This window comes from Arvicanthis niloticus, chromosome 4 (genome assembly GCF_011762505.2).
Source record: "Arvicanthis niloticus isolate mArvNil1 chromosome 4, mArvNil1.pat.X, whole genome shotgun sequence".
Lineage (NCBI taxonomy): Eukaryota > Metazoa > Chordata > Mammalia > Rodentia > Muridae > Arvicanthis > Arvicanthis niloticus.
In genome coordinates this window covers 1880452-1908156 of record NC_047661.1, presented here as the reverse complement: position 1 = coordinate 1908156, position 27705 = coordinate 1880452, and the positions used below count along the sequence as shown (strand labels likewise).

The 27705-nt window shown below is 36.7% G+C and overlaps 1 pseudogene; it reads right to left on the bottom strand.

The window, feature by feature from the left end:
* Nucleotides 1-23300: 23300 nt before the first annotated feature.
* Nucleotides 23301-24156, bottom strand: LOC117706776 (vomeronasal type-1 receptor 90-like; annotated as a pseudogene).
* Between the last annotated feature and the right edge of the window lie 3549 nt (nt 24157-27705).

Sequence of the window (27705 nt, the reverse complement as noted above, 5' to 3'; positions counted from 1 at the left end):
AGCAAAGTCAGAAGTGAATGAATAGGAAAATATAAGAGACACAAAAGAAATTCAGAATATTGTAAGAGGATATTTTAAAATCCATGTACTCCATTAAACAGGAAAATCTAACGGACCTGTTTTAATTTTCTAGATTCTGTCAAATCACAAAATTAAACCAAGAAGTCAACAATTGAAACAGGCCAATAACAAATGAGGAGATTTAAATAATAATAAAAGCCTTCCAGCCAAGGAAATTTTGGGACCCAATAAATTCACAGCAGAATGTCTACCAGACATTCCAAGGAAATCTAGAGCCCATCCTTCTCACACTATTTTTACTATTTTATTTTTTATTGGATATTTTATTTACTTACATTTCAGATGTCATCCCCTTTCCCCATTTCCCCTCCCTAGTACCCCTTATTTCATCCCCCCTCCTCCTTTTTGCTTTTATACCATTTTAATTATATGCATGTATTAAGTTCAGTTCTAGGTTGAGGGTCTAGCAATAAAATAGATGCAAATAGTCAAGGAACAAGCAAGACAATAAACACAAATAGTCAAAGAACAAGCAAGGCATTAAACCCAATTATGTGAACACTTCCATGATCACTGTTTCTAAGGGCTTATCAGGATGACCAAAGTATCTGAGCCTACTTCCCTGTCCTAGCCCAAGGTCATTTTAATGTCTGAAGCCTACTTCCTTGTTCTAGCCTAAAATTTAGATTCCTGTCTAAAATTACTTCTTTGTTCTAGTCTAATATTTAGATTCCTGCTTAAAATTACTTCTTTGTTCTAACCTAATATCAGATTCCTGCCTGAAGCCTACTACCTTGTCCTTGGCCCATGTCAGATTCTTGCCAAGTTCCCCAAAGGCTCCACTTCGCTCCCTTTTTTTTATTTCATTAACAAGACTGAGCCTGTCTTAGGTTGTTTTGTCAAGAATGTCTTCCTTACCCATCATAGAATATGCAATATCCAAAGCAATGCACTTTTGTCTTAGGTTGGTAAGGCTCTGTGCAGAATCTTACCCATCCTTGGCATGTCAGTCTCTTAATTGAATAACTCTGTCTGGAGGTCCATTTTCAGGTTCAAGCCATGTACTTTGGCTGCCAACATGATAATGTTGTTAAAGACAAGCTTTAACACGATAGGCAGGAATAAAATTATTCCCAAAACAGAAAGGGGTAGCATGATCAAGGTATATATATTCTATTCTTGAAGCTTGACCAAAATAGAAATACTGACCTCAGGCCATGGATAATCTTATCTGCAGTATCTACCTCATCAACACTCAGCAGAGCAGCATTCTTGAAATTGATAAGCTCACTACGAAACATTAAAACATCCAGAGAGGTGTTAGAATTATGCCAAATATACTGCAAGTGTCTTTTAACTTCTTCCTAAGTATAATGACTACCACTGTAAATCTTAGAACTAACATGAATCCAATGGTATTTGGCATGACACTCAAGACGGCTCCTTCCCCTTAAATTCTGAACCTCCTTCCAATAATTTGAATAGGATAAAGAACATCAACCCATTCTTCCAAATGCCCATTTAAATCCTCTTGTATATTCAACACATTAGTAACATTTTTTTGCTAAATGATTAACAAAAGTAGCTGTCTTAACTTCTTATGTCACAGCAATTGTAGAAGCAGTGGTGATAGAAATTAATGTAATTAAAGCTGTTACACCAGCAGTAATCAAGCCCACTACCCTCTTGCTTCTGCTTAAAGCCCAACTCATTTCTTCCAGTACTTGCAAGCTATTTTTAGAAAACCAAGGTTCTGTGATACTCAGGGCACTAAAACAAAAGCTGGTTGATAGACCTCTGTAACTGACATGCTGGATTTCAAAACACAAACACAACTAGAAGGTATACAATCAATGCAACTTACATTAAATATTGTAGAAGAAACAAAAGTATTTTTAACTTAACAATTAAAAGAGCCTTAACATGTGCTAACACCTGATTGGAATCCAGATCTTGCTCTAACTTTATATCTTGTTAACATAACATTATAAAGAACTGTAGCTAATTACCATACATATCTCTACAAATGTCCAGAACCAGCCTTCCAAATGAAGACTGCTATTTCCAATATTGGGTTGATTTCCAGACAAGTCCATGACTGAGTCTGAATAACTGGTCACATTTAAGAAAAATACAAGAGTCATTTTAACTTCTCTGTTTGATTCTCTGTTCCACAAGGTCTAAAAACTTGAAGCAAGGCAGCTCGTCCCATCAGGTGTATAGGTAAACAATGGTGGGTCAGGAACATATGTCCAACACAGCTTCCCAGTCACCATTGTCAGGGCACTTAGCAAGTCAAGACACAGGTCAAGATCATTCTTTGTCCTGGCATCAGCCTGTCGCTGTGGCAGCCACCATGCTCCTTCAGCATCCTGCAGAAAAAACACAAACATGCCCTCTTCCCCATATTTAATACCTGATCGGGATCATGCCTTATGCCAGTAAGTGATCCTTCCCTTTACCTATACATAAGTATGCCTATTCGTAGAGTGCCATAGACAGTCAGCAGAAAGTTCCTTGGTATTATAATATTTTTAAAAAATTAAAATAAAAATAATAAGAACATAATTTAAATAAGTTTGTGGTGTACAGGAGTATATCTCCCCTTTTTAATTTTGTGAAGATATTGTTTTAAAGTTCCATGGGCCCGTTCCACAGTTTCTTGTCCTTGACTATTATTAGGAATCCCAATAATATGGGTAATGTTAAATTGCTGCTAAAAAGTCTCAAATGTTTAACTGTGATAGCCAGTTCCATTATCTGTTTTTTCTTTGTTTGTTAGTCTTTCCTTCCTTCTTTCTTTCTTTCTTTCTTTCTTTCTTTCTTTCTTTCTTTCTTTTATTGGGTACTTTATTTATCTACATTTCAGATGTTATCCCCATTCACCTACCTCCCCAGAAAACCCTTAACCCAACCTCCCTTCTCCTATTTCTATGAGTGTGTACCCCAACCCATCCATCCACTCCCACCTCCCTGCCCTGGAATTCCCCCTCTCTGGGGCATCCAGCCTTCAAGGGACCAAGGGCCTCCTCTCCCACTGATGCCTAACAAGTCCATCCTCCTCTACATATACAGCTAGAGACATGGGTCCCTGTGTGTGTTCTCAGGCTAGCTGTTTAGACCCTGGGAGCTCTGGTTGGTTGGTATTGTCACTTTCCCCTTGGGGCCTCAAGCCCCTTCAACTCATTTAGTCTTCTTTCTAACTCCTCCACTGGGGACCCATGATCAGTTTGATGGTTAGCTGTGAGCATCTACTTCTGTATATGTCAGGCTCTGGCCATGCCGGTCAGGGACAGGTATATCAGGTTCTTGTCAGCATGCAGTTTCTAACATCCACAACAGTGTTTGCATATGATGATTGCATCTGGGAGGAATCCCCAAGTGGGGTGGTCTCCGGATGGTCTCTCCTCCAGTTTCTGCCCCACACATTGTCTCATATTTGCTCCTGTAAGTATTTTGTTACTCCTTCTAAGAAGGACCACAGCACCCACACTTTGGTCTTTCTTTTTCTTGGGTTTCATGTGGTCTGTGAATTATGTCTTGGGTACTGTGAGATTTTGGCCTCATATCCACTTAGCAACGAGTGCATACCATGTGTGTTCTTTTGTGATTGCATTACCTCACTCAAGATGATATTTTCTAGTTTCATCCATTTGCCTAAAATTTCATGAATTCATTGTTTTTAATATCTGAGTAATACTCCATTGTGTAAATGTACCACATTTTCTGTATCCATTCCTCTGCTGAAGGATATCTGGGTTCTTTCCAGCTTCTGACTATTATAAATAAGGCTGCTATGAACATAGTGGAGTATATGTCTTTGTTCTATGTTGGAGCATCTTCTGGGTATATGCCCAGGAGTGGTATAGCTGGGTCCTCAGGTAATTCTATGTCTAAGTTTCTGAAGAACCACCAGACTGATTTCCAGAGTGGTTGTACCAGTTTGCAATCCCACCAACAGTGGAGGAGTGTTCCTCTTTCTCCACATCCTTGCCAGCATTTGCTGTTATCTGAGTTTTTAATCTTAGCCATTCTGACTGGTGTGAGGTGGAATGTCAGGGTTGTTTTGATTTGCATTTCCCTGATGACTAAATATGTTGAACATTTCTTTAGGTGCTTCAAGGCCATTTGATATTTCTCAGTTGAAAATTCTTTGTTGAGCTTTGTACTCCATTTTTTAATAAAGTTATTTGATTGTCTGAAGTCTAATTTCTTCGGTTCTTTGTAAATTGTGGATATCAGCCCTCTATCAGATGTAAGATTGGTAAAGATCTATTCCAAATCTGTCTTATTTGACAATGTCCTTTGCCTTACAGAAGCTTTGCAATTTTATGAGGTCCCATTTGTCAATTCTTGATTGTAGAGCATAAGCCATTGGTGTCCTGTTGAGGAACTTTCCCCTGTGCCCATGCGTTTGAGGCTGTTCCCCACTTTCTCTTCTATTAGTTTCAGTGTGTCTGGTTTTATATAGAGGTCCTTGATCAACTTGGACTTGAGTTTGTACACGGAGATATGAATGGATCAATTTGCATTCTTCTACATGCTGACCTCCAGTTCAACCAGCACCACCTGTTGAAAATGCTGTCTTTTTTCCACTGAGTGGTTTTAGCTCCTTTGTCAAAGGTCAAGTGACTAAAGGTATGTGGGTTCATTTTTGGGTCTTTGATTCTATTTTATTGATCTTCTTGCCTATCTTTGTACCAATATCATGCAGTTTTTTTTTTCCACTACTGCTCTGTAGTACAGCTTGAGATGAGGGATGGTGATTCCCCCAGATGTTCTTTTATTTTTGAAAGTAGCTTTCACTGTACTGGGTTTTTTGTTATTCCAAATGAATTGAAAATTGTTCTTTCTATCTTTGTGAAGAATTGAGTTGGAATTTGATGGGGATTGCATTGAATCTGTAGATTGCTTTTGGCAAGATGGCCATTTTTTACTATATTAATAGTGCCAATCCACGAGCATGGGAGATCTTTCCATCATCTGAGATCTTTGATTTATTTCTTCAGAGACATGAAGTTCTTGTCATACACATCTTTCACTTGCTTGGTTAGATTCACACCAAGGTATTTTATATTATTTGTGACTATTGTGAAAGGTGTCATTTCCCTAATTTCTTTCTCAGTTTGTTTATCCTTTGATGAAGGCTACTAATTTATTTGAGTTGATTTTCTATCCAGCCACTTTGCTGAAGTTGTTTATCAGAGATAGGAGTTCTCTGGTGGACATTTTGGGGTCACTTAATTGTGCTATCGTATCATCTGCAAATAGTGAAATTTTGACTTCTTCCTTTCCAATTTGTATCCCTTTGATCTCCTTTTGTTGTTTAATTGCTCTAGCTAGGACTTTGAGTACTATACTGAATTGATAGGAAGACAGTGGCCAGCCTTGTCTAGTCCATGATTTTAATGGGATTGCTTCAAGTGTCTCTCCATTTAGTTTGATATTGGCTAGTGGTTGACTGTATATTGCTTTACTATGTTTATGTATGGGCCTTAGATTCCTGTTCTTCCCAAGACTTTTACCATGAAGGGGTGTTGAATTTTGTCAAATGCTTTCTCAACATCTAGTGAGATGATCATGTGTTTTTTTTCTTTGAGTTTGTTTATATAGTGGATTACATTAATGGATTTCCAAATATTGAACCATCCCTGCATTCGTAGGATAAAGCCTAATTGATCATGGTGGATGATTGTTTTTTATGTGTTCTTGGATTTGGTTTGTGAGTTTTATTGAGTATATTTGCATTGATATTCATAAAGGAGATTAGTCTGAAGTTCTCTTTCATAGTTGGGTATTTGTGTGGTTTAGGTATGAGCATAATTGTGGCTTCATAAAATGAATTGGGGTTGTGCTTATATAGTTTTTTTTTTTACATACATTGCTTGCTTCTTATGCTTCTGCGATATCTTTAAAGTTTTTATGCAGTTGAAGTATAGTAAAATTACAGTGATTAACTAGAAGAGGTTGCAATGACTAGAGAATAAATACAAAGTCCATTTGGTCAAGAATGTTGCAGAGAGGATAAAAAGATTTCCTTACTGAAGAACAATAACCAGTAGGATTTTGAAGTATCTTTCAAATGTTGATGCTTTCCTTTCAAGTGGAAGTTATGGACACTTCATGATGACTTTTCGTTTTTGGTTCTCCTATAGGAAATAAAGTATGTGCAAGAACATTTAAAATCTTACAGGACTTCTTCTGAAAATGACTGTATTGATAACTGGCTTTGTTTATGTGATGTGGAGGGCAATTATACAGACTATGTTTATTACATCATCTGGTAGCTTGTGGCCTTAAAGGAATGTTGGTCACTCTGAATACTTCAGTAGTTTGGACCATCTTCATACATTGTAAAGAAAACTAAAAATAGACAGTAAGCATAGTTCACTAAAAATGAAGGCCTGCTGTGCTATAGGGCCCATCTAGTGGATGCTGGTAACAAACAACTGAGAGAAATATATGATCTTGACCCCTATTGATATATCTTGAAAGTCTAAACTTATACCTATAGAATAGAAAAGTGTTTCCCCCCTTTATAGGTAACTACTATGATAACACATAAACCAACTAAATTTTAAAATACATGGAATAGCTCTTTGGTTGCAGAAATATAATAGTAAATAATAGTAAAAAGACTGGCTCAGTCTATAGCCCAGACTCCAGCAGGAGTTTCAGGTCAAGCTCTTTGGTGAGCTGTAGAGTCACAGGCAGGTCACAAAGGGTCATGCAGCATCCCCAGCTCCATAGGTCCTTGCACTTCCTCACAGGACTGTTGTGAGGAAGACAGGAGCAAAGTGCCTGAAAAGGCACTTTGAACAGTAAAATGCTATAAAAATAAGAGGTGTTACATGAGAAAACATTGTTGAGTATAGAAAAGTTATTTCAGTCTTGAACTTAATAGCTAACTCTCACTCCCGTTATTAGGTGAAATATTGGGGCGCAGACCTACCTTTGTCAGGTTTATAGCAAGGCTACATCTGTGTAAACCCACCCCACCCCCACTCTTTTACTATTTATTTAAGCATGCTCACAATGTAAAAGAACACCACAGTAGTAGGATTTTCTATAACAAATCCCAGAAGCTAAAGTGTTCCCTATCTTATGCTTGAAACAATCTGCCCAATGTATAGCCATGTTTCATCTTGTAGACAATAACTTTTCATTGCTACCCTGAAGGTGGTATGGCTGTAAGTGGCTGGTGTGTTTATGGATCAAACCATGGAAGTTTTAGTGGTGCCCAAGCATGCTCCTGCACTGATGCATTTGAAAGAGCTGTAGAAATAATGCAAAGCTTTAGTTCTAAGAATCTACTCATGCTTTAAAGTATTTATCTCTGTAGAACCACAATCATGGAAAGCTCAACAGTGCTGCTAATTATGTTTGTAAAATATACCTTTAATGTAGTACAATAGTTTTCTATTGGGAGAGACAGTAGAGGCATCACAGTTGGGAACTCCAAGTACCCTCAAGCATAGTAAGGTATAAAGCTTCAATTTAAGATTGTGTTATATTACATTACTCATGTAATCTTGCTGCCATACTATGTTATCAATAGGTAAAATAATAATAAAGACTACCACAAAAATAAAAAAATAAAATGAATTGGATAGTTTTCCTTCTGTTTTTATTTTGTGAAATAGTTTATAGAGAAATTGGTATTAGGTCTTCTTGGAAGGTCTGTTAGAATTCTGCACTAAAACCATTTGCTTCTGGGCTTTTTTTTGGTACAGAGACTTTTAATGACTGCTGCTATTTCTTTAGGGGTTATAGACTATTTAGATGGTTTATCTAATTCTGATTTAACTTTGGTACTTGGTATCTGTCTAGGAAATTGTCAGTTGCATCCAGATTCTCAAGTTTTGTTGGGTATAGGCTTTTGTAGTAGGATCTGATAATTTTTTGAATTTCCTTAGTTTCAGTTGTTATCTCTCCCTTTTCAGTTTTGATTAATTTGGTACTCTCTGTGTGCCCTCTGGTTAGTCTGGCTAAGGGTTTATCTGTCTTGTTGATTTTCTCAAAGAACCAGCTCCTGGTTTTGTTGATCTTTACTATAGTTCTTTCTGTTTCTACTTGGTTGATTTCAGCCCTGAGTTTGATTATTTCCTGCTGTCTACTCCTCTTGGATGCATTTGCTTCTTTTTGTTTCAGGTGTGATGTCAAGCTCCTAGTGTGTGCTCTCTCCGGTTTCTTTTTGTAGGCACTTAGAGCTATGAGTTTTCCTCTTAGCACTGATTTCATTATGTCCCACAAGTTTTGGTATGTGTCATTTTCATTAAATTCTAAAAAGTCTTTAATTTCTTCATTTCTTACCTGACCAAGTTATCATTGAGTAGAGCATTGTTCAGTTTCCATGTGTATGTGGACTTTCCATTGATTTTTATCATTATTGAAGACAAGCCTTAGTATGTGGTGATCTGATAGGATGCATGGGATCATTTCAATTTTCTTGTATCTGTTGAGGGCTGTTTTGTGACCAATTATATGGTCAATTTTGGAGAAGGTACCATGAGGTTCTGAGAAGAAGGTATATTCTTTTGGTTTTCGATCAAATGTTCTACAAATATCTGCTAAATCTATTTTGTTTATAACTTCTCTTAGTTTTACTGTGTCTCTGTTTAGTTTCTGTTTCCATGATCTGTCCATTTATGAGAGTGGGGTGTTGAATACTCCCACTATTATTGTGTGAGGTGCAATGTGTGCTTTGAGCTTTAGTAAAGTTTCTTTTATGAATGTGGGTGCCCTTGCATTTGGTGCATAGACGTTAAGAATTGAGATTTCATCTTGGTTGATTTTTCCTTTGAGGAGTATGAAGTATCCATTTTTATCTTTCTTGATAACTTTTGGTTGAAAGTTGATTTTATTCGATATTAGAATGACTACTCCAGGTTGTTTTTTGGGACCATTTGCTTGGAAAATTGCTTTCCAGCCTTTTATTCTGAGGTAGTGTTTCTCTTTGTTACTGAAGTGTGTTTCCTATACGGAGCAAAATGTTGGGACCTGTTTACATATCCAGTCCACTAGTGTATGTCTTTTTATTAGGGAATTGAGTCCATTGATGATAAGAGATATTAAGGATAAATGATTATTACTTCCTGTTATTTTTGTTATTAGAGGTAGAGTTATGTTTTTGTGACTATCTTCTTTTGGGTTTGTTGGAAGAAGATTACTTTCTTGCTTTTTCTAGGGTACAATTTCCCTCCTTGTGTTGGTGGTTTCCCATTGTTATCCTTTGTAGGGCTGGATCTGTGGAAAGATATTGTGTAGATTTGGTTTTGTCATGGAATATCTTGGTTTCTCCATCTATGGTAACTGAGAGTTTTGCTGGGTATAGTAGCCTGGTCTGGCATTTTTGTTCTCTTAGGTTTCGTATGACATCTGTCCAGGATCTTCTGGCTTTTATAGTCTGTGGTGAAAAGTCTGGTATAATTCTGATAGTTCTCCCTTTATATGTTACTTGACCTTTTTCCTTACTGCTTTTAATATTCTTTCTTTGTTTTGTGCATTTGGTGTTTTGATTATTATGTGATGGGGTGAATTTCTTTTCTGATCTTGTCTATTTGGAGTTCTGTAGACTTTTTGTATGTTCATAGGCATCTCTTTCTTTAGGTTAGGGAAATTTCTTCTATAATTTTGTTGAATATATTTACTAGCCCTTTAAGTTGTGAATCTTTGCTTTATTCTATAACTATTATCTTTATCTCTTCTCATTGTGTCCTGGATTTCCTGGATGTTTTGGGTTAGGATTTTTTTTTTGCATTTTGTATTTTCTTTGACAGTTGTGTCAATGTTTTCTATGGTATCTTCTTCACATGACACTCTCTTTTATCTCTTGTATTCTGTTGGTGGCATCCATGACTCCTGATCTCTTTCAAAGGTTTTCTGTCTCCTGGGTACTCTCCCTTTGTGATTTCTTTATTGTTTCTACTTCTATTTTTATGTCCTGAATTGTTTTATTCAATTCCTTCACTTGTTTGGTTGTATTTTCTTGTAATTTTAAAAGGGATTTTTGTGTTTCTTCTTTAAGGGCTTCTACCTGTTAATATGTGTTCTCCTGTATTTCTTTAAGGGTCTTATTTATGTCCTTCTTATAGTCTTCTATCATCATCATGAGAAGTGACTTTAAATCTGAATCTTACTTTTCTGGTGTCATGGGTTGTTCAGGACTTGCTATCTTGGGATAACTAGGTTATGATGATGCCAAGTAACCCTGGTTTCTGTTGCTTATGTTCTTGCACTTGCCTTTTGCCATCTGTTTATTTCTAGTGCTACCTTTACTTCCTATCTCTGAGTTGATCCTGTCTGTCTTGCTTGTGTCAAAACTCCTCAGATTCCAGCTGTCTCTGTGATCCTGCGATCCTGCGATCCTGCGATCCTGTGATCCTGAGACCCTGAGACCCTGGTTGTGATAGCTCCTGGGAGTCAGGCTCCTTCTTGGCTCCTGAAATCCTGGTGTGCCCAAGCTCCTGTTATCCTGTGATTCTATTATCCTATGTTCCTATGTGTTAGAGCTCCTGGGAATCTAGCCTCCTCTGGGTTTAGGGGTGTTGGGTGCAGAGAGGAAGCCTTAGGGCTGCTCCAGGCACAGGGGCAGACTGGAAGGATTCTGCACCACTGGCCTTGAGGGAGTTCCTGGGTCCCAGAGGGTCCCAATTTACTCCTTGTTTGGGGGCGGGAGGGTGTTGTGGCCTACTCACCTACACTCCTGTGCATGTTAAAACTCCTGGGAGTCCAGCCTCCTCTGGGTTTTGGGGGGTTGATACGGAGATGAAGTTTTCCTCACATTATTTTTAAAAACACAAAGAAACGTAAGAAGCATTCTCAAACTACTTCTACAAAGCCAGTGTAACTTTAAAACCAAACACAAATAAGACTCAACAAAGAAGGAAAGCTGCAGGCTTTAGACTAAAAGAAAAAAAAAGCTGCAGGAGAATAGACTAAAAGAATAACTAAATAAAATAGTTGCAAACAGAACATAGGCATACATTTAAAAAAAGAAAAGAAAGATCTACCCCTATGATCATTCTGTTTTTCTCCCTGAAATGTAGGCATGGCTCAACATATACAACTTATTAAATGTAATAAACCACATAAAAGGACTTAATGACAAAAGCCACATGATCGATTCAATAAATCCAGAAAAAGGCTTTGAAAAATATAATATACATTCATGATAAACATCCTAGCTAATATAGGGCTAGAGAGACCATGCTTCAACTATAATAAAAAGTGTGTGAAAAACTCACAGCAAACAACATCCTAAATGCAATTATACTGATATCTGGGAATGAAACACTATGCCCACTCCTTTCCAAGATGGTGCTCAAAGGACTAGCTGGTTCAATAAGGCAGGAAAAGGAGATTAAATAACAAAAATAGTCAAAGTATCTTTATTTGCAGATGACATGAACTATACATTAGAGGTCTCCAAATCCTCAGAACACTTCTAGAAGTGATAAACAAATCTAGCAGTATGGCAGCATACAGAATCAACTTGTAAAAACCAATAGCTTTTTTTATATAGCAACAATAACACATACACAGGAAATCATGGACACACTCCTATTTATAATAGCTTCATAGAAAAGGAAACATCTAGGACCAAACCTAATAAAAGAACCAAATGATCTAAAAAATGAAAACTTTAAACACACAAACTCATACACACAGACTACAAAACCAAAGTTAGTTCTTTAAAAACAATCAATAAAATTGACAAATTCTTAGCAAAATTCTGAAAAAAAAAGGTGGAGAAAGAAGATCAAAATAACAAAATTCAAAATGGAAAGGTGGACCAAACAAAACACCAGGGAAATTCAGAGAATTATGAAGATGTACATTAAAATCCAATACTCCACCAAATTGGAGAATCTAAAAGAAATGGTAATTTTCTCAATAAATACCAGCTGATGAAGTTAAAAAGCAACTTAAACAGAACTATAACCTGTAGTACATTAGAAGCACGAATTGAAAGTCTCCTAATTAGGTTTTAGGATAGAATTCTACCAGACTTTCAAAGATGAATTAACCTCACTACTCCTCAAGTTATGTACCAACTTAGAAACAGAAGGGACACTGACCAGTTCTTTTCATGAGTCTGAGTTAGTCTGATATGGATGCCACAGAAACACCCAACAACAACAAAAAAGAATTGCAGACCAATTTTCCTTATAAGCATATATGAAAAATTCTGAAAAAAATTGGAAACAGAGTCTAAGAACACATCAAAAAAGATCATCCACCATGTTCAAGTAGGCTTCCATGTCAGAGATGCAGAAATGTTTCAACATACATTAATCAATAAATCTAATCCACCAGGTAAATAAACCGAAAGACAAAAAGTCTTCAATCTGTTTGATGAAAGACACATAACCATCTCCTTAGATGATGAAAAGACCTTTGACAAAATCCAACACCTCTTCATGAGAAAATCCCTGGAGAGATTAGGGATGCCAAGGGACACAATAACATGATAAAGGCAATTTACAATAAATTATAGTCAATATATTTTGATTATAGAGAGATGTTGATTGGAGAGGTTATTTCCACTAAAATCAAGAACAATGCAAGAATTTAAAACCTTTTCATACTTTTTCAATATGGTACTTTAATTCATTTTTAAAAATTGGATATTTTATTTACATTTTAGATGTTATCCCCTTACCCAATTTCCCATACCCCAGGAACCCCCTATTCCATCCCCCTTTCTCCTGCTTCTATGACAATGTGCCCTTCCACCCCCCCCCCCAACTTCCACCTCCTCACCTTTGAATTCCCCCATACTGTGCATTCAGCCTTCATGGGACCAAGGATCTCCTCTCCTACCTATGTCCTACAAGGGCATCCTCTTCTACATATACAACTGGAGCCATGGGTCTCTCCCTATGTGCTCCAGCTGTATATGGTAGTTTAGACCCTGGGAGCTTTGGTTGGTTGGTATTGTTTCTCTCCCCATGAGGCTGCAAACCCTATCAACTCCTTCAGTCTTCTCTCTCCTTCATTGGGAACCCCATAATCAGTTCAATGGTTAGCTGTAAGCATCCACCTCTGTATATGTCAGACTCTGGCAGACTTCTAAGGAGACAGTTATATCAGGCTCCTGTCAGCCTGCACTTCCTGACCTCCACATCAGTGTCTACCTTTGGTGACTGAACATGGGATGGATACCCAGGTGGAACAGTCTCCAGACAGTCCTTCATTCAGTTTCTGTCCCACATTTTGTCTCCATATTTGCTCCCATGAGTATTTTGTTACTCCTTCTAAGAAGGACCACAGCATCCACACTTTGGTCTTCCTCATTCAGGAGCTTCATGTGGTCTGTGAGTTGTATCTTGGGTGTTGTGAGCTTTTGGGCTAATATTCAATTATCAGTGAGTGCATACCATGTGTGTTCTTTTGTGATTGTGTTACCTCACTCAGGATGATATTTTCTAGTTCCATTCATTTACCTAAGAATTTCTTGAATTCATTGTTTTTAATAGCTGAATAATTTTCCATTGTGTAAATGTACCACATTTTATGTATCCATTTCTCTGTTGAAGGATATCTGGGTTCTTTCAAGCTTCTGGCTATTATAAATAAGGCTGCTATGAACACAGTGGAGTATATATCCTTGTTATATGTTAAAGCATAATCTCAGTATATGCCAGTAGTATAGCTGGGTCCCCATGTCCAATTTTCTGAGGAAACGCCAGACTGATTTCCAGAGTGGTTGTACCAGGTTGCAATCCCACCAACAATGGAGGAGTGTTTCTTTTTCTCCACATCCTTGGCAGCATCTGCTATCACCTGAGTTTTTGGTCTTAGCCATTCTGCCTGGTGTGAGGTAGAATCTCAGGGTTGTTTTAAATTGCATTTCCCTGATGACTAAGAATGCTGAACATTTCTTTAGGTGCTTCTTGACCATTCGAGTTTCCTCAGTTGAGAATTCTTTTTTTTAGCCATGTACCCAATTTTTAAATAGGATTATTTGGTTGTCTGGAGTCTAATTTCTTGAGTTCTTTGTATATATTGCATATCAGCCATCTATCAGATGTGGGATTGGTAAAAATCTTTTCCTAATCTGTTGGTTGCCATTTTGTCCTATTGACAGTGTCCTTTGCCTTACAGAAATGTTGCAATTTTATTAGGTCCCATTGGTCAATTCTTGATTCTGTTCTGTTCAGGAACTTTTCCCCTGTGCCCAAGTATTCGAGGTTCTTCCCCACCTTCTCTTCTATTAGTTTCAGTGTATCTGGTTTTATGTGAAGGTCCTTTATCCATTTGGACTTAAGCTTTTTCCACCAGAGAACTCCTAACTCTGATAAACTACTTCATCAAAGTGGCTGGATATAAAATCAACTCAAACAAATTAGTAGCCTTCCTCTACTCAAAAGATAAACAGGCTGAGAAAGAAATTAGGGAAATGACATCCTTCACAATAGTCAGAAATAATATAAAATACCTTGGTGTAAATCTAACCAAGCAAGTGAAAGATGTGTATGACAAGAATTTCACATCTCTGAAGAAAGAAATTGAAGAAGACCTCAGAAGATGGAGAGATGTCCCATGCTCATGGATTGGCAGGATTAATATAGTAAAAATGTCCATCTTGCCAAAAGAACTCCACAAATTCCATGCAATCTCCATTAAAATCCCAACTCAATTCTTTACAGAGTTAGAAAGAGCAATTCTCAATTTCATTTGGAATAACAAATAACCCATGATAGCGAAAATTATTCTCAACAATAAAAGAACTTCTGCGGGAATTACCTTCCCTGACCTCAAGCTGTACTACAGAGCAATAGTGATAATAACTGCAAGGTATTGGTACAGAGACAGGCAGGATGATCAATGGAATAAAATTGAAGATACAGAAATGAATGCACACACTTATGGCCCCTTGATCTTTGACAAATGATCCACTGTCCAGTGGAAAAAGGACAGCATTTTCAACAAATGGTGCTGGTTCAACTGGAGGACAACATGTAGAAGAATGCAAATCGATCCAATCTTATCTCCTGGTACAGCATTTTCAACAAATGGTGCTGGTTCAACTGGAGGACAACATGTAGAAGAATGCAAATCGATCCAATCTTATCTCCTGGTATTTTTAACTAGAACAATATGAAAACTGAAGAACATTAGGGGAATACAAATAGGAAAAAAACAAAAATATCTTTTATTTTGCAGATTATATAAGAGTGTACATACATAGTGTACATACGCTAAAATTATAACAGGAAACTCCAATAGCTAATAAACAGAACATTGGTAACACGGGCATTAGGGACAACAATTAATAAATAGAACCTCATGAAACTGAAAATATTCTGCATGGCAAAAGATGACATCATTTAAACAAAGCAGAATGCTACAGAATGGGGAAAGACTTCTACCAACTGCATGTCTGATAATATTGAAAATATATTTAAAAATTAAAACCTTTTATGGACATTCAGGAAACAACCAATCAAACAGTGGGATACAGATATAAATCAGAGAATTTTCAAAAGTGGAAACTTAGATGGAAGAGAATTAATCAGTAAACCGTTCATCACCTTTAATCATCAGGGTGATGCAAGTTAAAGCTACTTTGAAGTTTCCTGTTATATGTTAGAATGGATATGATAAAAAAAAAACAATGATAGATTATTCTGGTGATGATGTTCCGTGAGGGGAACACTCATCCCTTGCTGGTGGGAGTGCAAACTTGTGTATTCACTAGGGAAATCAGTGTGGTAGTTCCTCAGGAGACTGGGAAACTATCTACCTCAAGATCCAGCTATATCACTCCTGGGCATATACCCAAAAGATGATTCATTCTATTACAGAGAGCATAAAACTTGCTCAAGCATGTTCATTACTATTTTATTAATAATAGCCAGAAATTAGTAACAGACTAGATGCTCATCAACAGATGAATGAATGAAGAATATGTGTGGTACCTTTATCCAATGAGATATTACTCAACCATAAAAATAATACAATAATGAAGTTCATAGGTAAATGAGATGAAACTTGAAAAAAAATCATCTGAAGTGAGGTAATCCATACCCAGATAGACAAACATGGTAGATGTTCACTTATATGTGGATTTTATTTCTTAAGTCACTGATAAACAACAATTTATATAACTACAAAGCTAGATATAGAGTAAGCATCTAAGGGATACAGATGGGTTTCCTTAGGAAGGGGAATTAGAGTAGATAGTTATGAATAGACTGGGTGTGGGGTGAAATGGGTGGATTAAACAGGGATAGAATATGGAAGGGGGACAAGCAAATGAATGCAGGGAAGGACAGTGGAAACTAACATTAGAGGGGCATTATAGGAACTTAATGTAGTGGAAAGTTCATAAGTGTGTGTGTGTGTGTGTGTGTGTGTGTAATAAAATTGCCAACAATAGAGTTCTAGGGCTGAAAGGAAAAGCAGACAAAAGGACCTATCCCTAACCCAAAAGCAATCTCCAAATGATAGTCACTTCCAAGTGAAAAAATTGTTTTTCCAAGTGAGTCTTCCTGGGGAAACAAACCACTTTTAATTGTAGGCTCCATACACTGGGATACATAGCAAGCAGAAAACAAATTGAAGAGAATATTTGAAGTTTCTTTGACAGGTAATGTTTAGTCAAGACATTCTGTTTTGATTTAATTTGTTTTGGTTTTCCCTTACAGGTCCTTTGCATATATATTTGGCTTTTTTCTTGTTTTTTTTTGTCTTAATACAAATGGTTTGTTTTATTTTACCTTATTGTAGTTTGTTTTATTTTACTATTTAATATTGCTATGTAGTTGCACATTTGTTTTCTAATAAGAGAAAGAAAGGCTTTATAGATCTAGATGGTAGAAACATGAAGAGGAACTGGGAGGACATGGGAAAGGCAAACTCTAATCAGAATATATTGTTTGAAAAAAATCTAATTTCAATATAAGAAAAAAATTAAAGCAGGTATAGTGGTGGACACTTGAAATCCCAGAGCTGGAGAAGCAGAAAATCCCTGGAACTATCATCTTGCTCTATTTGGTAAGCCCAAGGTAACAGTGAGAAATACTCTTAAAACCCAAGGTAAATGGCTTCTGAAGAACATTGCCAAGGTTGTCTTCAGACCTTCATGTGCATGTATACATGCACACACATTCTTCATCTGTGCACAAACATGTGCATAAATACATATACAAGAACATTTTTACAACAGGTATGTGTATAAAATCATTTTATTTACAAATAATATTTTAAATTACTTTATTTTATTTTATCCAAAGGCTTATATATCTGGTAATGATCAATACCAATATGCCCATACAATCAGAAGTGTAACCCAATACCCAACCTAGATGTACCAACTACCTTTGACTGCTACAGACAAGCAAACATCAGCCTCCCTGTCTGCCTCTCTCATTCTCCATCTCTCTCCTAGCTCCTCCTTTTCCTTTTCCTCCCCTTCCTCCTCCTCTTCCTTTCTTTACTCCTTCCACCTTAACTCCTCCTACATATCACCCTTCCTGTTAAAATAAAAAAAAAAAACCTTTCTCTCAAAATACAATTAGACCATAACTATACCAATTTGTATCAGTAAGGTACAAGATAGACCTAATACCCAGTCCAAATTTTGTTGACTAAACAGAACTTCTGTCATCTCTCCTAACTAAAAGACTTAGTTCTGGCTTTTTTCTTGGCTTTAGAATGAATGTCAGCTGAAAACCATCCTCTCAATTCTTTTCTCTCAAAGTAAATAGCCAGGATTGGCTATGAGACTTTAAGTCTTCAACCCTGTCAGAAATCCAGAATGACTAGAATTAACTGAAATTATGGGACACACAAAGCATGGCTTCTAAAACTTAGCCAACTTATACAGACCATTGAATACCTGGACAGTCCCTTACTTCAAAACATTGGAGCATCTGGTCTTCAGCCTTCTGGCCCAGGATCATCTGACAGACCTAGTAATGCATAATTTTTAAGGGCTGATCACTCTGTCTTGGCCAATATAATCAGTGGACTATTCCTTAAGTGTGTCCTTTTCTGGACAGTAGTTTGTCTGTAGATGAAAAGAGACAATTCTTGCCTAGTGGCTGTCTCACCACAAGTGGAATAACTCCAAAAATGCTCAATTTCTTCTTAGAATCCAAAGACAGAGAAGCTTCAGGAGCAGACAGTTCTCTAATCCAAAATAACATTAATACAGAAATGCTTGTAACATCAATTCTGTGGACTTCTGATGTTTTGTAAACCAACTATCTATATAAGGCAATCTGGACTGTTGTCAGTTAACTCCTTTCAGCTATTTCTAATTAAAATATAGAAAACTCCCTAACAATAAACTCAGAGCCATGAATTTGCTATAGGTCCTTAACTCACAGGCTAACCATCTCAAATCAGTTAAAAAAGGTTAAAGAAAGACGGTCTAAGCCTTGTATTCCTAAATGTGGTATATGGGCACAATGCCTATGAGAGTAGAAATATTCATCTCACTTTTATATCAATAAGAAACTCGTACCAATGAAAACCTTAAATTTGAAATCAAAGTAGATATTGTACCATTTAAGAAATTATAACTTCTTCTTAGTAACAATTATACAGATTTCTATTAATAGGTTATGGCTATGCAATAAATCCTAGCTAATCCTCCCTGTTCCAACAAAACCACAACTTTTCCCTAGAAAGACAGCCCAATATTAACCATCTCAGCCCCCAAGCCCAGGGAATAGGGGCGCTGACTCTTCATTAACTTTTTCAAGCTGATTATGGGCATTGAGATACTAGAAGAGGGGTTGGGGCAAGGGTAAATTGATAAGCCTCTGATGTCTGTGTCTTTATTGCATCCAGCTGAAATTCCAGGACATCAGAGATTTGAGCAGGTCTGCTCAGCTTGCTTGATGAGTAGATTCACCAAGGCTGTGTATTCTGCAATATACAATTCTATTCTGAGCCCCTTCTGAGTCCCCTTCGCCTGAGAAAGAGACACGGGAGGCAGTGTTCGGGTAGTTACTACAGTGAGGCTTTATTCTTGTATCAGCAGAAGCGGAAGACCCCAAGCCCGGGAAAGGCACTGCTATAAGTACCCTAGAGTGGTGTGTTCACTTCTGATTGGCTGTTCACTCATCACCCCATATTACGCCCTGGGATGGGCAGTGGCTTGGCGCACTTTTGCCTTTTACACCTGCGCAGTTAGTTGTTTACTTGTGGGAGCACAGGATGCCTGCGCCATCTTGTAATGGCGAATGTTGTCACGCTCACTATGGCTCCTAACTCAATTCTCAAAAAAATTTAGTATCAAGAAAATTTTTTATTTGAATTCTGGAATCTAGTCTTCTGGCAGTCTGCCTCTGTCATGTCTAATCCATATAATTCTGGAAGGCAGAAATATTTTAATCGGCTCTTCTGAAAACACACAGACAAAATCTTTTTCCCTAAACAAAATATCCTTGAACCAGTAACCAGAAAAACCTTTATTTTGACCTCTTTCACAGAGGCAAAATATAACAGCAAAACTGAAAATCACACCCATCTTCTTTCCCTATTTTGCCAAGCAGGAAATGAACCCAGAATTCCTGTGGGACCCAAGTTAGACAGAACCTGAGTCTCCTGTGAGGCAATATAACTTTATATCATTTAAATACACCTGATTTACATTCTCTTTTTGTTCGGGCCTCTGCCTAAAACAGTTTTTATATATGTCATCTATGTGTTTGGCTCTGTACTCCAGAGCAGCTTTCACTTGTACACTTGTACACAATTTTCCCTATGTAAGTTCCAAGCCACGGGCGATAATCCCCACGTGATTCAGACAAATCTATTTATAAATCTTTCCTAAAAGCAAATAATCCTTATATTTTAACTTTATATTTAAATCAGTAACTGCTCCACAATGGAGGCTTATTTATTTGGCTCTGACTGCAGCAGCCTGCAATTTCTCTCAGCAGATGACCTGTCTGCCAGCTCTTCTTTGTTCAGGGTTCCTGCACTGGAGTCACATGACTCCTATCAGCACCAATCAATCAATGACTTTCTTTAAAAAAAAATACAACTTTTACCCTCAGGTGAATAGACTTAAATTTCTAGTAAATTTGTGCCAGAAGTTGGTGCCCGACTTTGTTGTAGTAATTATTTAAAAAGTAGCTGCAGGTCAATCCAACTATCTAAGCTGCAGTGGCTCTACCTAGCTTAGGCACCATGTTGCATGGTCAGACGCCACATGGACCCTGCAGCTAGAAACGGCCAGCCAGAAACACCAGCCCTGCCACAGACGAGATGCCAGCGTCGGAGATGGCTCTGCCAGTCTTCCATGCTGTGTCTGCAAGGCTGGGCATTATACAGACTATCCTGCCAACCACATGGGCTTGGTACAGATGAGACTCTAATGCTTAGTTTACCCAAAGGCTTATATATTTGGTAATGATCAATAACAAGATGCCCTTACAATTAGAAGTGTAACCCAATACCCAACCTAGATATACCAACTACCTTTGACTGCTACAGACAAGCAAACATCAGCCTCCATGTCCACCTCTCTCATTCTCCGTCTCTCTCCTAGCTCCTCTACAAATAATATTTTAATAACTGTGTATAAAGCACATGAAATTTTCATATAAGACTTAAGTAATAGTGGTATAAAGAATGGAAAATTTAAATTCATACTATTATTATTATGGATAAAGAAATATTGTAGTTAGGAAACATGCCCCCATCAGATCTTGGCCCAAAACTCTGGAGGTAGCCCTTGCTCCACAACAGCCAAACAGGCACCCAGAAACTCAGGTAAGTTCACTGACCACTGACCACTGACCACTCATACTCCTTCAGTGCCCAGCCAGAATATCCTAACCATTCCTCCCCACATCATTACCATATCTAGTCCTCAATTCTAGTGGAGGCAACCTGCTGGATCTCTCAGTTTTCAACTTCTATGCCTCAAATGCAAGAGCACTCACTATGTTTGTAAAGGAAACACTAATAAAGCTTAAACCACACATTGATAATGGCAGAGTTCAAAACCCTACTCTTACCAACACAGAAGTCATCAAGAAAGAAGCTAAACAAAGAAATGAACCAAGTGGACCAAACATACACTTATAGAACATTTCACCCAAACACACACACACACACACACACACACACACACACACACACACACACACACACACACACACAAATACCTTCTTCTCAGCAATTCAGGGAACTTTCTCCAAAATTGCTGATATAGTTGGTTACAAAGCATGTCTCAACAGATATTAGAAAACTGACATAACATCCTGCATCCTATGGGACCACCACACATTAAAGCTGAATATCAACCAAAATAGAAACAACAGAAAGCCCACAAACTCAGAGATTTAACAACTTTCTACTGAATGACTACCGAGTCAAAACAGAAATAAAAAACAATTAAAGACTTCCTAGAAAGAGTTCAATAAAAATAAATGTACAACATATCCAAAAGATGAAAGTTCATAGTAGTCATTAAAAGTCTCCCAGCAGCAGCAGCAGCAGCAGCAGCAGCAGCAGCAGCAGCAACAACAACAACAACAACAACAACAACCCAGGGTCAGAAGTTTTAGTGTAGAATACTACCAGAAAAAAGTTTAAAGACACTTGCAGGGTATTTTGCATAATTCTAACACCTCTCTGGATGTTTTAATGTTACATAGTGAGATTATAAATTTAAAGAATGCTACTCTGCTGACCTGTGATGCTGCATATACTACTGATAAAATTACCCATGGCCTGAGGTCAGTATTTCTATTTTGTTCTAGCTTCAAGTATGGCACATAGAGCTTGTCCTAGGAATACTTTTATTTTTGTTCATCGTGTTAAAGTTGTCTTTAACAACATCAACATGTTGGTGGCCAAAGTACATCCTAATCTTCTATAACTAAGCAAGGCTCATAGCATAGCAGAGGGACTGGGATAGCAACCCAGCCACAAAACATTCTACCTACAATCAATCCTTCCTGGAAGATATGCTGAGGTAATGATAACACTGAACTTGTGGGAGTGTCTAAACAATGTTTAGCACATCTTTATACCCAGAGACTTTAAGGGAGCCCATGCTGCCTGCATCACCAGGAAACAGAGAAAGGACAGCCAAGAGACACAAAACAGAACCAAACACAACTGGAATAAAATCAATGAAATGATCCCTAATGATATTTTGCTATACCCAGAGACTGGTGTCTATCCCAATTGTCACATAGAAGTATCATCCAGCAATGCAGAGATTCATAGGCAAAGACTAGGCAGAGCCAGGGAAATACCTATAGCTGAGAAGAGGTAGAAAAAATTATAGGATCCAGCGGGGTCAAGGACACCAAGAAAACAGGGCTCACAGAATCAACTAAGCAGAGATCACAAGGGATCGCAGAGTTGAAGCAACAAATATGGATCCTGTATGGGTCTAAGTTAGGTGCTATATGTATACATAATAATTGTGCAGCTTGGGTGTTCTTATGGGATTTCATGGGAGTGGGAGTGTCTTTGACATTTTTGCCTATGCTTGGAGCTTTATTTTCCTTCTGGTCGTTGCTTCATCTAGCCTTAATAAGGGGGCTTGTGCCTTTACTATAACCTTGTCTTACTATAACCTGCTATGCCATGTTCAGTTAATGTTGAGAGGCCTGCTCTTTTTCTTCCGTAAGGAAAGGAGTGGATATGGGAGAAGGAGAATTTGATAAGGAGAAATTGGAAGGAGTGAAGGGACAGGAAACTAAGGTCAGGAAGTACAGTATGGGAGAATAAAATAATAGTAATTAGTAAATATAATGAAATCTACAATTGGATTTTAAAACTATTCTTGGTGATTTATATTAAATTAAGATATTTTCAAAACAAACACTTAAAAAGACACTATAAGTAAGAAATTCTTTTGAGTAAACAGTATCAGAAGAACATTTATGATATGAGTTAAAATAGAGCAGAAATGTTTTAAAATGTATGATACCACAAATTTTATTTAAATCATATACAAATGTTGCTTTGCTGCTTGAACTATTAAATAGTTTAAAATGAATCTGTTTTATCAAAAAAGAAATAATTGAGACTAGACCAAAATAACTCCTTACAAGAATTGCTAAGTCCATCTCCAAGGAATCCAATAACCACGTAGAACTTCTGTGAGCACCAGGAATGCTCATATGCTGACAGAACACTCATTCATATAAAATAAAATAAAATAAAATAAAATAAAATAAAATAAAATAAAATAAAATAAAATAAAATAAATCTCTTTTTAAAAGAAGAGAAAAATTACTCAGTTTAAAAAAAGTCTGGTGGCATTTTGGCCACAAGTATTTTTTAGCACATTAATTATTCTGTTTATCAGAACTGATTTGTACCAAAGGAGTAATTGCAGGATAGGAATTCATCAGAATCTTTTGAACAGTCAGGACAACTGGGTCATACATCCATAACAGGAGTGAGGTGGATGAGATGATGAGATCCATCCAGTACATGAACACAAAGAAAACCACCAGCAGCAAGATGGTCTTGGGTGGCCTTTTTCTAGGGGGATGCCTTCAGGTGTCTGATGTTATGAAGATGCTTGCATTGCCTCTGATGTCTGAACAAGATAATCACCATGTATGGACTTGTGATCAGCATGACTCCTACAAGAAACACATCTCTTAAAGTTGTCATCAATACCCTGATGATGTTGTTCATGGGAAAGTTTGAGCAGTATTAGTGACCTATATCTGGTTGGTCTCACTCACATTGGTATAAGCACCCACAGAGAAGATATGGTTACTGCTGAAGGACAAATTGAAAGACCAAAAATAGAAGAAAGCATAGATGATGTATTTTTTCAGTTTATGTTTAAATTTTGCCAACAGTGAGGTACTGAAACTGATTGTGACAGCCTGGAACACATTCAGGAGGCAGGTGATGCAGATAGAGAGGCCGCTCATCCCCCTGCTTATGTAAAAAGTTGCCTTACATTTGAAGCAATTTTCAATGTTCAGTAACTCTAATATGTCTGTAAGCCAAATAACCCCTGCAAAGAGGACCATAATTATGTGAATAAAGGTTAAGTGACAGGATCAAGTCCATGGGCTTATATCTGTGACCTAGGATTATGAAAATATAGAAAGTCAGCAGAAACATATTGGCTAGGACTCCAAGTCCAGATTGGAAATAAAGGACATTCTTGATTGAAGACATAAATTGAAAGTATATTCATCTTAAAAGCATAATGGAAGTCTATTTCATATATCTGAAAAAATAGGCAATATATCAAACTTATGATTCACGTCACCATGGTATAGCTATATAATCATTCTATTTTCCCTACTAATTCTATAATAACCTGTCTTTTTCACTTTTTGATGTTTCATACTGGATAATTCTATATTTCTGTATCCCCCATATATGGAGTATCTCCCATATATGGAGAATATTCTGGATAATAAATGCATTTAGAGTCATATCTACAAATAATACACACATTGTGGTCCTGTATTGCACCTGATTATACTACCTTATAAATCCAATTATTTCTTTAAATTGGCTCATTTTATACTTAACTAAAACACTAGTAATGAGCATAGAAGCTAAATCACTTTTGCAGAAATGAAGAAAAACTATGGTGAGCTTGGGGAATATCATAGAAAAAATTTAAAAAATCAGATAATAATGCATCCTAGTGTACAATTTTACTGTGATCTACTTTGCAGTTATCCATATATTGATTCACATTTCTAATGGAATTTGTCATAATTCATGATAATATGAAAGTTTTAATCAGCAAAAAGTCTATCTCAATTCACCTTTTTTGTATCTTTTCCCATGAAATCTTACATTCTCAGAATCTAGAATTAAGAGATAGATACAGTGGAAGACCATTAGTGTACCTTCCAGACCCATAATTGCATAAGCCATATGGTTCTAAACGGGCCTAAATGGCTTCCGTTTTCGGTCTCATCCAATTTAAATTGTTTGTGACTCCTATTTCCGATTAAGAAACTAATTCTGAGGTATCAAGAAAGCACAATTTTTTTAAACTTTTTTTTTTGAGATAGGTCAGTAAATCACTAAAAGGATGTTTCTTATGGCTTTTTCAGCCACCCATGTTCCCTAACTCCCTCTTCTTTCTGTATTTATCTCCCTCCCCTTACCTAAGAACCGACCATTTTCCCATTTCCCTCTTTGATTTGATCAGTTGTGTCCTCTGCTACTCCCCTTCACCTTCCTCCCCTGTCTCTTCCATTTTCCCGATCAGATACTTGTAGTCTGCTATTCTGCTCTCCATCGCCCCACCCTCACCTCTAACCTGACAATGGTCCCATTTTGCTTTCCTGGTTTCTGTAGTTACTACAGGCTTCATATTCCCACCTGAAGATGAGGAGCTGGGAGGCTGCAGCAAGAGAGAGTATGGGATGCTAAGATAAACCTTATTTTCCATACATTATGACAAACTCAATCTTGCTGAAGATGACCATATAGTGATGCTGTTTGGAATTTATGTTGATAAGAGATTTCTTCTCATCTAGTGGAAAACAAGGTCCCAGTGTTATCATACACCACTAGTGCTTAGACACAGTTTTACTCAACAGTTTTACCTTTGGTGCTTATGTAAGTTACTTGGCCTGGTTATCGGGATCAATTTATTATTGGATTGATTATGAATTCAGTACTGTAAAATCAACTTGGTGATAAAGAAGTAGAAAATGTCTACACTGATTCAAAGCTTGTGGGAAAAGGAGTGCCCAGTTATATTTTCAAGTTCACTCAAATATTCTGCATGCATAGACCCATGGCAAGCTTGTATGAGTAAAAATAAGGCAGCAGTTAGTAGAAGAGATCATCCTTTAATGTCTCCAGGAATACAACATGATAAATGACATATTTTACAGTTACATGATTTTTGTTCTTAAAAAAATCTTAATCTAGTGAATTAATGGGTTCATCCCAATTATCAGACCCATACATCTACTTCTGTCCTCAACCTACATTTACAGTAGCTGTACAGTGACATTCTGTTTTTTAATGCTTCATTATTAGTCATTAATAGCACTTTAACTCTTGTGAAGTGCTGGGTCAGATTCCCAGCAAAGACATGTTGGGTCACGACTATTTGTAACTCTAGTCCTGGAGTATCCATTACTGTATATGATTTGACATTTTAGTGGTACACAGACATATATGCAAGCAAAACACTCATATATGTAAAATTGAATAACTAAATTTTAAATAGATAAAAGCTCCTGGATAATACTTAATATAAGACTTGTTCTCCAAATTGAAAGAACAATAGTGTCTATTAAATTTTAAAATTACAAATGCCCAAACCATTTATGTATAAAATGTTTTATTAGTTATACATTTATAATTTATTAAAATACAACATGTAATACAAGTAATATAAAAATAACAATATATGGCAAAAAGTAGTGTTTTAAGTGATTTTTCTCCTATGGTATGTTTTTCAAGCTTTCTTTTTCATATCTGTTGATCTGTAAATATTTATCACATATAGAAATTGACACATCTTCTAATTGATCAACTGGCATATTTCTTTGGGGTTCACTGAATGTGAGAGTGGACCAGAAAAGACTATAGCTACCATGGTTAAAGAGCTGTTAACATAAGCATGTACTGAGAAAAGTCTTCTATTTGAAAAAAATGCAGTGTTTGTGTATTTACAATTAGTTTAAGTTGTAACATTATTTGTAAGTATTAAAATTCAAAGTTTCTTCATTAACATTCATCATAGTGGAATGCCATTACTATGCAATGGACTCAGAATCAAAATCTAAGCAATATGCAGACAGTTGTCTGAAGAGACCTGCAACCAAAGTGACCAAGAGCTGTTTTCTCTGTATTCTTCCATAAAAAATTACCTTTTCATTATCCCAGAACTTTATTTTAGAACAGTCTTGTTTTATGAATTCATGATGATCTTCTATTTCTGCAATGTAGAGATTTAGTAATTTAAGGGACATACGAATAAAGTAGATTCAATATAGTTTCACTTTAAGTTTTAACATATTTAGTGAGTAATGACCTAAAATCTGCATGTCTACTCAGGGAGAAAATAAACTGAGTATGTGACTTTCAGGTGACAAGATACAATCATGTTGGCTAGTGTACTGTCCATTATCAGCAACAAGAATAAGTCTTCAGGAATCTCAGGAGATAAAGACCTTAAACTCAAGTTACTTTCATGCAATCTTTCAAAATAGAGAAGAATAGCAGTAATAAATACTTATCACTCATTAAGAAGATATTAATTTATAGATATTACCTGATCTTTCTAAATAAATTAAATGTATGAATTGTTCTGTGAAAATTGAATTTAGGACAGGTGACTCTGACAAGAATATTACAGTCTCACATAAACCAGTTCCTCTGAGATGAAGCAGCAGCAGCAGAATTGTCTCTTCAGAGACTGTGGGAAAGCAATCATCCCTAGAGCTTCATCACAACTTGTGTGGCATGAGTTTTGGAATGAGAAGAAAATGTTCACTAGAAATTTGTTAACATCTTTGAATATAGGAAAACAAATGTAATTAGTTTTATTTGGGTAGAAAAATGAGAAAAGTTGGTGAAATAAGGGTGACTTTCAAGAAGAAAATAATATTTCACAGATTTATTTTGCTGCTGCAAAAGAAGAAAAGATTCCAAGAGGTGATGAGCAATGTGTGTAAAGTCACTTGAAATAGAAACTGGGATACTGAGTTGCTAGTCTCCTACAATAAATATATTTGCCAA